The sequence below is a fragment of the Somniosus microcephalus genome, chromosome 8 (genome assembly GCF_052327205.1).
Source record: "Somniosus microcephalus isolate GS21.2 chromosome 8, FLI_Smic_1.0, whole genome shotgun sequence".
NCBI lineage: Eukaryota > Metazoa > Chordata > Chondrichthyes > Squaliformes > Somniosidae > Somniosus > Somniosus microcephalus.
The window spans coordinates 887657-904296 of NC_140994.1; positions in this window are offsets into that span (position 1 = coordinate 887657).

A 16640-nucleotide genomic window follows, 5' to 3' on the forward strand; every position below is an offset into this window, starting at 1 on the left:
CAGCACCGCACCAATACCATAGGGTGATGCATCACACGCCAACCAAATTGGCAGTGCTGGGTTGAAATGAGCCAACACCTCTTTTGATGTCATCAATTCTTTGCACTTCTGGAAAGCTCATTTACATTCGTCATTCCACTTCCATGGTACCCCCGTTTGCAGTAGGGTGTTCAGTGGGTGTAGTACTGTGGACAAATTCGGCAAGAACTTATGGTAGTAATTCACCAGCCCGAGGAACGACCTCAGTTGTGACACATTTTCCGGTGCTGGAGCCTTGACTACTGCCTCAATCTTTTCAGGGGACTTATGTAACCCCTCTTCATCAATAACGTGGCCACAATACGAGATCTGCTTCTGGAGAAACTCGCATTTGTGGCGATTAGCTCGGAGCCCATATTCCTTCAATCTAGTGAGCACCTGCTCCAGGTTGGCGAGGTGATCACTGTCATTTTCGCCCGTGACCAGGATGTCGTCCAAATAACACTGGGTCCCTGGAATCCCTTGCAGGACTTGATCCATTGCCCTTTGCCAAATAGCCGGAGCTGATGCTACCCCGAACACCAGCTGGTTGTATTGGTAGAGACCTTTGTGAATGTTGATCGTGAAGTACTGTTTCAAGGCTAATTCTACCTCCATTTGCAGGTACGCCTGGGCCAGATCAATCTTAGTGAAGCGTTTTCCTCCAGATAGCGAGGTGAAAATATCTTCAATCCGCGGAAGCGGATATTGTACCGTGTGAAGGACTGGGTTCACTGTCACCTTAAAGTCCCCACAGATGCGAACCTTCTTTGGTTCCCCAGGCGTATTACTCAACGACCTCTTCATTACAGGAACGATGGGTGTAGCCCACTCGCTCCAGTCCACTTTGGACAGTACTCCAGAATGTTCCAACCCTTCCAGCTCTGCTTCGACGGCTGAGCGGATCGCATAAGGCACCGGTCTGGCCTTAAAAAACTTTGGGCTTGCATTTTCCTCTATTTTGATCGTCGCTGTTATGCCTTTTAGTGTTCTGAGTCCCTCCTGGAACACTTCTTGTGCGTCAGTTAGCATTTTTGACAGTCATCCAGGTGTGACGTCATCATCCTTTTTGGCATCTACCGTCAGTGCTTGTATGGAATGCCAATCTAACTGTATCTTCCGGATCCATTCACGTCCTAGTAGTGGTGGTCCTCCATCTGGCAATACATATCGGTCCATTTTTGGTGTTTCCTTGCCGTTGTATCACGTTCACCCTTATTTTTCCTTTGGGGTAGACTTTTTGCCCCGTGTACGTCTTCAAGCCAATCTCTGTATCTCTCAAGAGTATATGTGAGAATAGCCGCTTGTAGTCCCTTCGGTTTATGACTGTTAGGGCTGATCCTGTGTCCAATTCCATTTTCACTTGGACTCCGTCTATCTTGAGCGTGACCCAGATAGTTTGGTGATCCTCCATTTTGATTACATTATGTAGTTTCAGACAACCCAGCTCCTTGCTTCCGGAGTCTGTATCACTTTTCTGTTCGTCTGAACTACTCTCCGTCACCTTATGTACGTTTTGTACTTCTCCTGTGGAGATTTCTTGCTGCTGGTTTTCTTTCCCGACCTGCAGACTTTTGCTATGTGTCCTACTTTTCCACACTGTCTGCACACTTGGTCCTTGAACCAGCAATCATTATAGTCGTGTGTTGTTCTGCCGCAGCGATAACATTTCACTGCTCCACATGACATTTCATTTGTGCCATATTCTTGCAGTCTCCGTTGTATCTCTGCAGCGCCCCGTGCGGCTGCTTCGTGTGATACTGCCATGCTGAAAGCCTTGTCCAGTGTAAGATCCTTTTCTGATAGAAGCTGTTTCTGGGTTCCTTCACTTTGAAGCCCACACACAAACTTGTCCCTTAAAGTATCTGCTAGTCCCGTTCCAAACTGGCACTGTTTCGATAGCTTGCGCAGTTCCGTTAAATACTCAGCATTACTTTCGTCTTTATGCTGGTTCCTTTTATGAAACTTAAATCTTTCTGCTATCAGCAGCGGTGTGGGGTTTAAGTGGTCCTGTAGGATTGACACTATGCTTTCAAAATCCTTTTCCACTGGCTTCTCTGGGGTTACTAGGTTTCGCAGTAAGCCGTACGTTTTTGCACCCATGGAATTCAACAATACCAGTGCTTTCCTGGCATCTGGCACTTCATTCGCCTTGCAGTACACTTCTATGCGTTCTATATATGTCGCCCAATCTTTGACTTCATTGTCGAACGCTGTGACACTGCCAATCTTCGGAATCCCTGGGTGTGGTTAGACTGGCTAAAAATGGCATCTCCCGCACTCTCCCTTCTTCTCCGCTGCGGCTCAAAAATGGCGTCTCCCGCGCTCTCCCTTCTTCTCCGCTGCGGCTCAAATGGCGTCTCCCGCGCTTCCTTTCTTCCCCCGCGGACGCTGCTCAGCCCTTGAACACCGGCCGTGCTCTGCGTGTTTTCCTGCACGCCACTCTCGTTGACGCCGCTTGGTCCTGAACCCCGGCTGCGCCCTGTGCACTTTACCCTCTCTCTCTTTTTTTTCCCGTCGACGTCGCTCGGTCTTCAACCCCGGCTGCGCCCTGTGCGCTTTACCCTCTCTCTTGCCCTGTCAACGCTGCTCGGCCTTTTTCTGTGCCGTCGGTCGGCACCAACCGCCGCCGCCCGGGAAGGGTCTGCGCCGTACCTGCTGCCAGCCCGCTGTGCTGGATCGTCGCGACTGGAGTACCAAGCCCAGCTCTCCGCAGCCTCCTCTGCGATGCTCAAGTCCTCTCTGGATGGTCGACGCCCGCACTGATGGAATCGGCCTTCTTCTGCAGAGTTGCAGGTAGGTTCGAATCGCCTCGTCGCCAATGTTAAATCCGTGTATTTAGATGTATGGTGTCCTTCAATAAATCAACAGAGACTGCAGAGGAACAATCAACAGGTGTTTACTGGATGAGGGTTACTGTAAAACTAAAAGTACAGATCCCTACTCAGGGTTTATATACAGGTGTGGTCACTGCCGGTACTACAGTATACAGGAGCTGTAAAAAGTAGTTCTCCCCTTAAAGGTACATACACTACACCCATGGTTCAGGGCGCCATTGACTGCACCCATGTGGAATTGCGGACACCTCATCACAATGCAGAATTGTTCCGTAACCGCAAAGGCTACCACTCTCTGTACGTTCAGTTGGTGTGCGACCACAGACAGCGCATCCTCGCCGTCAATGCCTGCTATCCTGGCAGCAGCCAAGATGCATTAATCCTGCGACAACAACAACTTTTATTTATATATCGCCTTTAACATAGTAAAATATCCCAAGGCGCTACACAGGAGTATTTTAAGACAAAAAAATTGACAACGAGCCACATAAGGATAAATTAGGGCAGTTGACTGTAATGTATGTAATATGTATATATACCTTAAGGGAGAGAACTACTTTTTACAGCTCCTGTATACTGTAGTACCAGCAGTGACCACACCTGTATATAAACCCTGAGTAGTGATCTGTACAGTTAGTTCTAGAGTAACCCTCATTCAGTAAACACCTGTTGAATCGTTCCCTGCAGTCTGTTGTCTGATTATTGAAGGACACAACATTAAGATACACGGATATAACATTGGTGACGACACAGATTCGAACCTACCTGCAACTCTGCATCACCTCCCAGGGATTCGCTCCTGGAAAACAGTGGAAGGAGGTTGAGTCCAGAAGCACGGGCGTCGACCACAGGCAACCACCCAGTCATCCAGCGGAGATTTGAGCATCGCAGGGGAGGCTGTCGAGAGCCAGGCTTGGCTTTCCAGTCACGGTGGTCCAGCGAAACGGGCTGGCAACAGGTACTGCGCAGACCCTTCCCGGACAGCGGCGGCTAGAGCCCGACCGAGCGGCACAGAAAAAGGCCAAGCAGCATCGACGGGGGAGAGAGAGAGGGCAGAGCGCACAGGGCGCAGCCGGTGTTCAGGACCAAGTGGCGTCAACGGGGAGAAGGACGAGAGAGAGCAGAGCGCAGCCGGTGTTCAAGGGCCGAGCAGCGTCAACGGGGGAGAGAGGCGCGCAGGAAAACGCGAGGCGCTGCCATTGCCACGAGGACCGCAGAGAGCGGCATTGGCAGCAGCGCAGGAGCAGCGCACGAAACCCACAGGGCGTCACCATTTGCCACGAGGACCGCCGAGAGCGGCGTTGGCAGCAGTGCGGGAGACGCCATTTTAAGCCGCAGTGGGGAAGAAAGGAAAGCGCAGGAGACGCCACTTTAAGCCGCAGCGGGGAAGAAAGGAAAGCGCGGGAGACGCCATTTTAAGCCAGTCTAACCACACCCAAAAATGCCGAAGAGTGGCAGTATCACAGCGTTCGACAATGAAGTCGAAGATTGGACGACATATGTCGAACGCATAGAAGTATACTGCAAGGCGAATGAAGTGCCAGATGACAAGAAAGCGCTGGTATTGTTGAATTCAATGGGTGCAAAAACGTATGGCTTACTACGAAACCTAGTAACCCCAGAGAAGTCAGTAGAAAAGGATTTTGAAAACATAGTGTCAATCCTACAGGACCACTTAAACCCCACACCGCTGCTGATAGCAGAAAGATTTAAGTTTCACAAAAGGAACCTATTAAATCCGTGAATCTTAAGGTATGGTGTTCTTCAATAAATAGACGGAGACTGCAGATCAACAATCAACAGGTGTTTACTGGATGAGGGTAGTCTAAAAACTAACAGTACAGATGCCTGCTCAGGGCTTATATACAGGTGTGGTCACTGCCGGTACTACAGTATACAGGAGCTGTAAAAGTAGTTCTCTCTTAAAGGTACATACACTACAATTCCTCCCCTTTTAGATTAACAGTACCATAACATTCAAATAACAGTTAACACTTTTAACATGCACATTAACTGAAATAGTCCATTTATAGATTCAATCTTTGGGGCGGCTTCCTGATCCTTTCTGGATAGCGCCTTTCCTGAGTGTCTTGTTCTTGGTGCGGAGGCGATTCTGGTCCCCTGTCGTCGGTTAGTTCATCAGTTTCCGATGCTACTGTTTCTGGGGTAGATGCTACCAGTATGTCGGGTTCATCACCAGGTACGCGAGACATGGGGTTGACTCGTTCCTGTGACGCTAGGATCTGGTCGACATGGCGTCTCACAATGTTCTCCCCAACATCCACTGTGTACATTAGTGGCCCCTGCCGTGTGCATATCGTTCCTGGTTGCCATTTCTCTGTTCGGTAGTCGCGGGCCAAGACTGGTTGTCCTACATTGAAGCTCCTTGTCGGCTTCTCATTGATGTGCTGGAATTGCTTATTCTCAACATTTCTTCGCACATTTGGTCTGAGCAAATCCAGACGAGATCTCAACCTTCGGTTAAAGAACATCATGGCCGGGGTCTGGTTGGTAACTGCATGTGTCGCATTTCTGTAGGCTAACAGGAAATTGTCCACCTTATGCTGCAGTGGAATGTCGTCATCGCACATGGCCCTTACTGCCTTTTTAAAGGTTTGTACGAACCTCTCAGCCAATCCATTTGTGGCTGGATGATACGGGGCGGATGTGTAATGCCTTACCCCATTCCTTCTCATAAATTTCCGAAACTCTTCGGACACAAACTGTGGTCCAGTATCAGAGCAAATCTGCTCTGGCAAGCCGTTCCTGGCAAATATGGTCCGTAGGACTGCAATAGTTTTCTCCATAGTGGTGGAGGACATTTTGATCACCTCACGCCATTTCGAGTGTGCATCCACTGCTATTAAGAACATTGAGTCCATGAATGGACCAGCAAAATCAATATGCACCCATTGCCATGGATAGGAGGGCCACTCCCATGGGTGTAGAGGGGCATGTGGTGGTGCATTTTGGACCTTCTGGCATCCTGAGCAGCTCTTTGTTAGGTCCTCGATTTGTTGATCGATTCCCGGCCACCACACATAAGCCCTAGCAAGGCTTTTCATTTTCACCCCTCCCAGATGGCCTTCGTGAAGCTCATTGAGCACTCTCTCCCTTAACTTGGGTGGAATTACCACTCGGGATCCACACATCAAGGTCCCCTGGCATACTGACAGCTGTTCTCTTCTGGATGAGAGTGCTGGCAACAGTGAGTCGCCATGTGTTGGCCATCCCTTCACCGTCAAATCATATACCCGAGAAGTGTCGGATCATTTCGGGTCTCCTTCTCTATATCCGCGTTAGTTACTGGCAAGCGTTCAATTATCGACGAATAAAATATTTCGACAGGGTCCACTGCTGGTGCTTCCTCCGCAGTAGGCAGTGGCAGGCGTGATAGCCCATCAGCGTTTCCATGCTGTTTCGTGCCCTTATACTCTATTTCATATTGGTTCACCCCTAGAAAAAGGGACCATCTTTGTAGCCGTTGCGCAGTCATCACCGGAACGCCCTTCTTTGGATTAAAGATGGAGACAAGTGGTTGGTGGTCAGTCAGCAAGGTGAACTTCTGCCCGTGCAGATAGTGGTTGAACTTTTTTACTCCCCTTGCTAGGCTGAGGGCCTCCCTGTCAATCTGGGCGTAGTTGCGCTCGGCTGAGGTTAGTGACCGAGACGCAAAGGCGACTGGCCTCTCCAACCCGTCTGGGAATTTGTGCGACAGCACCGCTCCAATACCATAGGGTGATGCATCACACGCCAACCGAATTGGTAGTGCTGGGTTGAAATGGGCCAACACCTCTTTTGATGTCATCAATTCTTTGCACTTCTGGAAAGCTCATTTACATTCGTCATTCCACTTCCATGGTACCCCCGTCTGCAGTAGGGTGTTCAGTGGGTGTAATACTGTAGACAAATTTGGTAAGAACTTATGGTAGTAGTTCACCAGCCCGAGGAACAACCTCAATTGTGACACATTTTCTGGTGCTGGAACCTTGACTACTGCCTCAATCTTTTCAGGGGACTTATGTAACCCCTCTTCATCAATAACGTGGCCACAATACGAGATCTGCTTCTGGAAAAACTCGCATTTGTGGCGATTAGCTCGTAGCCCATATCCCTTCAATCTAGTGAGCACCTGCTCCAGGTTGGCGAGGTGATCACTGTCATTTTTGCCCGTGACCAGGATGTCGTCCAAATAACACTGGGTCCCTGGAATCCCTTGCAGGACTTGATCCATTGCCCTTTGCCAAATAGCCGGAGCTGATGCTACCCCGAACACCAGCCGTTTGTATTGGTAGAGACCTTTGTGAGTGTTGATCGTGAGGTATTGTTTCGAGGCTTCTTCGACCTCCATTTGCAGGTATGCCTGGGCCAGATCAATCTTAGTGAAGCGTTTTCCTCCAGATAGTGATGCGAAGATATCTTCAATCCGCGGAAGCGGATATTGTACCGTGTGAAGGACTGGGTTCACTGTCACCTTAAAGACCCCACAGATGCGAACCTTCTTTGGTTCCCCAGGCGTATTACTCAACGACCTCTTCATTACAGGAACGATGGGTGTAGCCCACTCGCTCCAGTCCACTTTGGACAGTACTCCTGAACGTTCCAAACCTTCCAGCTCTGCTTCGACGGCTGGGCGGATCGCATAAGGCACCGGTCTGGCCTTAAAAAAACTTTGGGCTTGCATTTTCCTCTATTTTATTCATCGCTGTTATGCCTTTTAGCGTTCCGAGTCCCTCCTGGAACACTTCTTGTGCGTCAGTTAGCATTTTTGACAGTCGTCCAGGTGTGACGTCGTCATCCTTTTTGGCCTCTACCGTCAGTGCCTGTATGGAATGCCAAACTAATTGTATCTTCCGGATCCATTCACGTCCTAGTAGTGGTGGTCCTCCATCTGGCAATACAAATAGGTCCATTTTTGGTATTTCCTGGCCGTTGTATATCACGTTCACCCTTATTTTTCCTTTGGGGTAGACTTTTTGCCCCGTGTCCGTCTTCAAGACAATCTCTGTAGCTCTCAAGGGTATATGTGAGAATAGCCGCTTGTATTCCCTTCGGTTTATGACTGTTAGGGCTGATCCTGTGTCCAATTCCATTTTCACTTGGACTCCGTCTATCTTGAGCGTGACCCAGATAGTCTGGTGATCCTCCATTTTGATTACATTATGTAGTTTCAGAAAACCCAGCTCCTTGCTTCCGGAGTCTGTATCACTTTTCTGTTCGTCTGAACTACTCTCCGTCACCTTATGTACCTTTTTGTACTTCTCCTGTGGAGATTTCTTGCTGCTGGTTTTCTTCCCCGACCTGCAGACTCTCGCTATGTGTCCTGCTTTTCCACACTGTCTGCACACTTGGTCCTTGAACCAACAATCCTTCTGGTCGTGTGTTGTTCTGCCGCAGCGATAACACTTCCCTGCTCCATATGACATTTCATTGGTGCCATATTCTTGCGGTCTCCGCTGTATCTCTGCAGCGCTCCGTGCGGCTGCTTCGTGTGATACTGCCATGCTGAAAGCCTTGTCCAGCGTAAGATCCTTTTCTGGGAGAAGCCGTTTCTGGGTTCCTTCGCTTTGAAGCCCACACACAAACTTGTCCCTTAACGTATCTGCTAGTCCCATTCCAAACTGGCAGTGTTTCGATAGCTTGCGCAGTTCCATTAAATACTCAGCATTACTTTCGTCTTTATGCTGGTTCCTTTTGTGAAACTTAAATCTTTCTGCTATCAGCAGCGGTGTGGGGTTTAAGTGGTCCTGTAGGATTTCCACTATGTTTTCGAAATCCTTATCCACTGGCTTCTCTGGGGTTATTAGGTTTCGCAGTAAGCCATACGTTTTTGCACCCATGGAATTCAACAAAACCAGTGCTTTCCTGGCTTCTGGCACTTCATTCGCCTTGCAGTACACCTCAATGCGTTCCACATATGTCGCCCAATCTTCGACTTCATTGTCGAACGCTGTGACACTGCCACTCTTCGGCATCCCTGGGTGTGGTTAGACTGGCTAAAATGGCATCTCCCGCGCTTCCCTTTCTTCCCACGCTCGCCCTTCTTCTCCGCTGTGGCTTCAAAAATGGTCTCTCCCGCGCTCTCCCTTCTTCTCCGCGGCTCAAATGGCGTCTCCCGCACTTCCTTTCTTCCCCCGCGGACGCTGCTCAGCCCTTGAGCCCTGGCTGCGCTCTGCGCATTTTCCTGTGCACCTCTCTCGTTGCCGCCGCTCAGTCCTGAACCCCGGCTGTGCTTTACCCTCTCTCTCTTTTTGTTTTCCGTCGATGCCGTTTGGTCTTCAACCCCCGGCTGCGCCCTGTGCGCTTTACCCTCTCTCTTACCCCGTCGACGCTGCTGTGCCTTTTCTGTGCCGTCGGTCGGCTCCAGCCACCGCTGTCCAGGAAGGGTCTGCGCTGTACCTGTTGCCAGCCTGTTGCTGGATCGTCGTGGCTGGAGAACCAAGCCCAGCTCTCAACAGCCTCCCCTGCGATGCTCACTCTCTGCCGGATGACTGGGCGGTTGCTCGTGGTCGACGCCCGTGCTTCTGACCTTGACTTTCTTCCACTGTCCTCCAGGAGTGAATCCTTGGGATGAAATGCAGAGTTGCAGGCAGGTTCGAATCGACCTTGTCGCCACTATTAAATCCGTGAATCTTAAGGTTTGGTGTTCTTCAATAAATAGACGGAGACTGCAGATCAACAATCAACAGGTGTTTACGGATGAGGGTAGTCTAAAAACTAACAGTACAGATGCCTGCTCAGGGCTTATATACAGGTGTGGTCATTGCCGGTACTACAGTATACAGGAGCTGTAAAAGTAGTTGTCTCTTAAAGGTACATACACGACAGAACCAGCATAAAGATGAAAGTAATGCTGAGTATTTAATGGAACTGCGCAAGCTATTGAAACACTGCCAGTTTGGAACTGGACTAGCAGATACTTTAAAGGACAAGTTTGTGTGTGGGCTTCAAAGTGAAGGAACCCAGAAACAGCTTCTATCAGAAAAGGATCTTACGCTGGACAAGGCTTTCAGCATGGCAGAATCACACGAAGCAGCAGCACGGGGCGCTGCAGAGATACAACGGAGACCGCAAGAATATGGCACAAATTAAATGTCACATGGAACAGTGAAGTGCTATCACTGTGGCAGAACAACACACGACCATAATGATTGCTGGTTCAAGGACAAAGTGTGCAGACAGTGTGGAAAAGTAGGACACATAGCAAGAGTCTGCAGGTCGGGAAAGAAAACCAGCAGCAAGAAATCTCCACAGGAGAAGTACAAGAAGGTACATAAGGTGACGGAGAGTAGTTCAGACGAACAGAAAAGTGATACAGACTCCGGAAGCAAGGAGCTGGGTTGTCTGAAACTACATAATGTGATCAAAACGGAGGATCACCAAACTATCTGGGTCATGCTCAAGATAGCAGGAGTCCAAGTGAAAATGGAATTGGACACAGGATCAGCCCACCAGTCATAAACTGTAGGGACTACAAGCGGTTATTCTCACATATACCCTTGAGAGATACAAAGATTGTCTTGAAGACGTACACGGGGCAAAAAGTCTACCCCAATTGAGAAATAAGGGTGAACGTTATATATAACGGCAAGGAAATACCAAAAATGGACCTATATGTATTGCCAGATGGAGGACCACCACTACTAGGACGTGAATGGATCCGGAAGATACAGCTAGATTGGCATTCCATACAAGCACTGACTGTAGATGCCAAAAAGGATGACGACGTCACACCTGGACGACTGTCAAAAATGCTAACTGACGCACAAGAAGTGTTCCAGCAGGGACTCGGAACACTAAAAGGCATAACAGCGACGATCAAAGTAGAGGAAAATGCAAGCCCAAAGTTTTTTAAAGCCAGACCGGTACCTTATGCGATCCGCCCAGCCGTCGAAGCAGAGCTGGAAGGTTTGGAACGTTCAGGAGTACTGTCCAAAGTGGACTGGAGCGAGTGGGCTACACCCATCGTTCCTGTAATGAAGAGGTCGTTGAGTAATACGCCTGGGGAACCAAAGAAGGTTCGCATCTGTGGGGACTTTAAGGTGACAGTGAACCCAGTCTTTCACACTGTACAATATCCGCTTCCGCGGATTGAAGATATTTTTGCCTCGCTATCTGGAGGGAAACGTTTCACTAAGATTGATCTGGCCCAGGCGTACCTGCAAATGGAGGTAGAAGAAGCCTCGAAACAATACCTCACGATCAACACTCATAAAGATCTCGACCAATACAACCGGCTGGTGTTCGGGGTAGCATCAGCTCCGGCTATTTGGCAAAGGGCAATGGAACAAGTCCTGCAAGGGATTCCAGTGTTATTTGGACGACATCCTGGTCACGGGCGAAAATGACAGTGATCACCTCGCCAACCTGGAGCAGGTGCTCACTAGATTGAAGGAATATGGGCTCCGAGCTAATCGCCACAAATGCGAGTTTTTCCAGAAGCAGATCTCGTATTGTGGCCACGTTATTGATAAAGAGGGGTTACATAAGTCCCCTGAAAAGATTGAGGCAGTAGTCAAGGCTCCAGCACCGGAAAATGTGTCACAACTGAGGTCGTTCCTCGGGCTGGTGAACTACTACCATAAGTTCTTGCCGAATTTGTCTACCGTACTACACCCACTGAACACCCTACTGCAAACGGGGGTACCATGGAAGTGGAGTGACGAATGTAAATGAGCTTTCCAGAAGAGCAAAGCATTGATCACATCAAAAGAGGTGTTGGCTCATTTCAACCCAGCACTACCAATTCGGTTGGCATGTGATGCATCACCCTATGGCATTGGAGCGGTGCTGTCGCACAAATTCCCAGACGGCTCGGAGAGGCCAGTAGCCTTTGCGTCTCGGTCGCTAACCTCAGCCGAGCGTAACTACGCCCAGATTGACAGGGAGGCCCTCAGCCTAGTGTGGGGAGTGAAAAAGTTCAATCACTATCTGCACGGGCAGAAGTTCACCTTGCTGACTGACCACCAACCACTTGTCTCCATCTTTAATCCAAAGAAGGGCGTTCCGGTGATGACTGCGCAACGGCTACAAAGATGGTCCCTTTTTCTAGGGGTGCACCAATATGGAAATCGAGTATAAGGGCACGAAACAGCATGGAAACGCTGATGGGCTATCACGCCTGCCACTGCCTACTGCGGAGGAAGCACCAGCAGTGGATCCTGTCGAAATATTTCATTCGACTATAATTGAATGCTTGCCAGTAACTAACGCTGGTATAGAGAAGGAGACCCGAAATGACCCGACACTGTCTCGGGTATATGATTTGACGGTGATGGGATGGCCAGCACATGGCGACTCACTGTTGCCAGCATTCTCATCCAGAAGAGAGCAGCTGTCAGTATGCCAGGGGACCTTGATGTGTGGATCCCGAGTGGTAATTCCACCCAAGTTAAGGGAGAGAGTGCTCAATGAGCTTCACGAAGGTCATCTGGGAGGGGTGAAAATGAAAAGCCTTGCTAGGGCTTATGTGTGGTGGCCGGGGATCGATCAGCAAATCGAGGACCTGACAAAGAGCTGCTCAGGATGCCAGAAGGTCCAAAATGCACCACCACATGCCCCTCTACACCCATGGGAGTGGCCCTCATTTCCATGGCAACGGGTGCATATTGATTTTGCTGGTCCATTCATGGACTCAATGTTTTTAATAGCCGTGGATGCGCACTCGAAATGGCCTGAGGTGATCAAAATGTCCTCTACCACCACGGAGAAAACTATTGCAGTCCTACGGACCATATTTGCCAGGAACGGCTTGCCAGAGCAGATTTGCTCTGATAACGGACCACAGTTTGTGTCCGAAGAGTTTCGAAGATTTATGAAAAGGAATGGGGTAAGGCATTACACATCCGCCCCATATCATCCAGCCACAAATGGATTGGCTGAGAGGTTCGTACAAACCTTTAAAAAAGCAGTAAAGGCCATGTGCGATGACGACATTCCACTGCAGCATAAGGTGGACAATTTCCTGTTAGCCTACAGAAATGCGACACATGCAGTCACCAACCAGGCCCCGGCCATGATGTTCTTTAACCGAAGGTTGAGATCTCGTCTGGATTTGCTCAGACCAAATGTACGAATAGATGTTGAGAGTAAGCAATTCCAGCACATCAATGAGAAGCCGACAAGGAGCTTCAATGTAGGGCAACCAGTCTTGGCCCGTGAAATAAAGAATAGATTTGCCTTCCAAAGTTAGGCTTTATTAACTTTAAAATCGGCAGCATATCTTTCTACATCCAGTCCCAACTAAAGCTAGAAAAGGACTGAATTTAAGGTAGCCACAACACATCATGTGATCATCAACTACCAATGAGATTACAACACATATCCCAAGGCAGTTAACAAACAACGAATCACAATACTTTTACTAATCAAGGAATAATCACCACATTCACCCCTCCTTTAAAATATACTCTAACCTAATAACTTTTACAATTTACAATTAATTATTTACAACTAAACTATGCACGAGAATAAAACTATTTACATAACACAATACTAAATGAACAACAACAAATAATAACATTACGCATAAGTATTAAGTATCTCTCAACTAAAACAATATACTATAATATTTCAACAATTTTTAAAACGTTACTATCAATTTAAAAGTCCATTTTCAATCGGTCGACCGGATATCTTGTTCGTGTCGACCTTCTTAACCTTGGTGAAATTCCTTGCCCTCCCACGCCAGAAGGCACAGAAGTATCTTCAACAGGAAGGCTATCCATATCCCGATTCTCAACGGTTTCCGGATTAGAAATCGCATCAGAAGATGCACTGGGACGGTCATAAACATCTATCAAAGGCTGACTAATAGAAGTATGATTATCTGCAATCGGATTGGAAATATTCGTAGTATCTGTAACAGCATCCACATTATCCGAATCATGACCATTATTATTATCCTCAGAAGAGGGCTGGCCCCCACAAGGAGCCAAGTCTTTAATTGAAACAGTACTTTCTTTCCCATCTTGGAATCGAATATGAGCATATTGGGAATTTGCCTCCAACAGCTCCACCTCCTCCACCAAGGGGTCATATTTTGACAATCTAACATGGCGTCGAAGCAACACAGGTCCCTGCATAGTAAGCCATGAAGGTACCGAATATCCCGTAGTAGATCTCCGCGGATAGTTAAAGAGCCTTTCATGGGGGGTCACATTAGTAGCCGTTGAAAGCAATGATCTAATGGAATGCAGGGCATCAGGCAGTACCATTTCCCACTGTGTATTCTTAAGGTTCCGGGATGTCAACGCCAACATAACTGCCTTCCAGATCACCCCATTGTATCGTTCGCACTGTCCATTACCCTGGGGATTATACGGGGTAGTTCGACTAGTAGAAATTCCCCGACTCTGAAGGTATTCCTTCAACTGGGAAGACATAAAAGAACTTCCCTGATCCGAATGGATATACGCAGGCATCCCAAAGATGACAAAAAGTTGAGTCAAACATTTAATAACTGTAGCAGCTGATACATCTGCACAAGGAAAAGCAAAAGGGAACCTTGAAAACTCATCCACAACAGTAAATATATATCGGTTTTGAGTAGTTGAAGGAAGAGGTCTCTTAAAATCAACACTCAAACGTTCAAAAGGAGAAGTAGCCTTTATAAGATGAGCTCGTTGAGGCTTAAAGAAATTCGGTTTACACCGAGCACAGATAGAACATGATGAAGTCATCCGCTTGACGTCTTCAACCGAAAAAGGCAAGTTCTTACTGCGTACAAAGTGTATCATCCTCGTAACCCCAGGATGACATAAGGCATTGTGAAGATTAATAAGCGTATCTCCGTGAATCACCGAACAATAAGCCCGCGACAGTGCATCAGCAGCAACATTATCCTTCCCCGGACGATAAACTATGTCAAAATGGTAACATGCCAACTCAATCCTCCATCTCATTATTTTATCATTTTTAATCTTTCCAAAATGTTTAACATCAAACATAAAGGACACAGATTTTTGGTCAGTTACCAACGTGAAATGTCGCCCCGATAAATAATGTCTCCATTTACGCAATGCTTCTACTATTGCGTATGCCTCTTTTTCTATTGAGGAATGTCTTTTTTCACTATTATTCAAAGTACGTGAGAAAAAGGCCACAGGTCTTCCATTTTGGTTCAAAGTAGCCCCAATTGCAAAATCCGAAGCATCCGTCTCAATCACAAAGGGAACCTGCTCATCAATGGAATGCACAACTGCTCCTAAAATATCCTTTTTCAAATTCTCAAAACATGTCCTGGCCTCCCATGATAGAGGATATGTCGTAACCCGAATAAGAGGCCGGATCTTCCATGAAAAATTTGCAATCCAATTAGAATAATAAGAAAACAGTCCAACAACTCGTTGCAAAGCCTTAGAATTAGTAGGACAAGGTAAATCGATCAATGGTCGCAGACGTTCTGGATCTGGTTTAATCTTATTTCCCGAAATAATATACCCCAATAGATTTACCTCAGTAGTCGAAAAGACACATTTCTCTTTGTTAAAAGTTAAACCAACTTTTTCCGCAGCTTGACGGAATCTTTTTAAATTAGAATCATGCTCCACCCTTGATTTGCCACACACTGTGATGTCATCTAAGTATGAAAAGGTGTCAGAGAGGGAGTTATCACTTATAAAAGCATCCATTGCCCGTTGAAAACAAGCAACACCATTAGTAACACCAAATGGTATTCGGCAAAACTGATACAGCTTTTCACCAGCCTCAAAGGCCGTATATGGTTGATCCTTCTTAACAATAGGAATCTGATGATAAGCACTCTTTAAGTCAATAGTGCTAAAAACTTTATACTGAGATACTTTATTGATAAGCTCATCAATCTTAGGCAAAGGGTACGCATCTAATTGAGTATACCTATTAATAGTTTGGGAATAGTCTATCACCATTCGTTTCTTGTGTCTCTCGTTAGTCGTGACAACTACCTGTGCTCGCCAAGGCGAACAACTAGGTTCAATGATTCCTTCCAATAAGAGACGTTGAACTTCAGAATTAATAAATTCTCTATCCTGACTACTATATCTTCTTGACTTGGTAGCAATTGGCTTACAATCCGACATCAAATTGGAAAAAAGTGATAATGGAGGAATAGATAAAGAGGTTAATCCACAAATAGATAAAGGTGGCTTAGTCCCTCCAAATGAAAGACTAAGAGACTCATGTAACTGAAGCACATCATGTCCAATCAAAATATCCGCACAGAGATTAGGCAAAACAGATAGGCGTATATCAGTATACGTATTACCTAGAAGAACCATTTTCACAAAGCAACAACCAGCTATTTGTGAAGTAAGGGTCGTCTGAGCCATACACACCTGATACGTAACAGGCGAAATTTTCAAATGCTTCTCCTTCGCAAACTGAAGACTTATAAAACTCTCAGTACTGCCCGTATCTATAAGGGCCTTCACTTCCAACCCATTAACTTGAGCCGTAACTATAGCTTTGTTTAGGCCATGAGCAAATGCAGCAGAAATTGATGCAATAAGCGCCCTATCTAAAGGCTGAATAGTCACAGAAGAGGTAGTGGAGGAAAACCCTCCCACACCAGGAGAAGGGAAGGTAATTGAACCTGATGATTTGCACACACGTGCATAATGACCTCTCTTGCCGCATTTACTACACACAGCCTCCCGAGCAGGACACTTCAGACGAGGGTGCCGGATATTCCCACAAAAATAACACTTCTGAATCCTAGAGGCAACGGCCGCCGAAGTAGAAACTGTTTCAAAATCTAGTAAACCACTCCCATTAAGTCCACATAATTCCTTTTCATCCGAAACT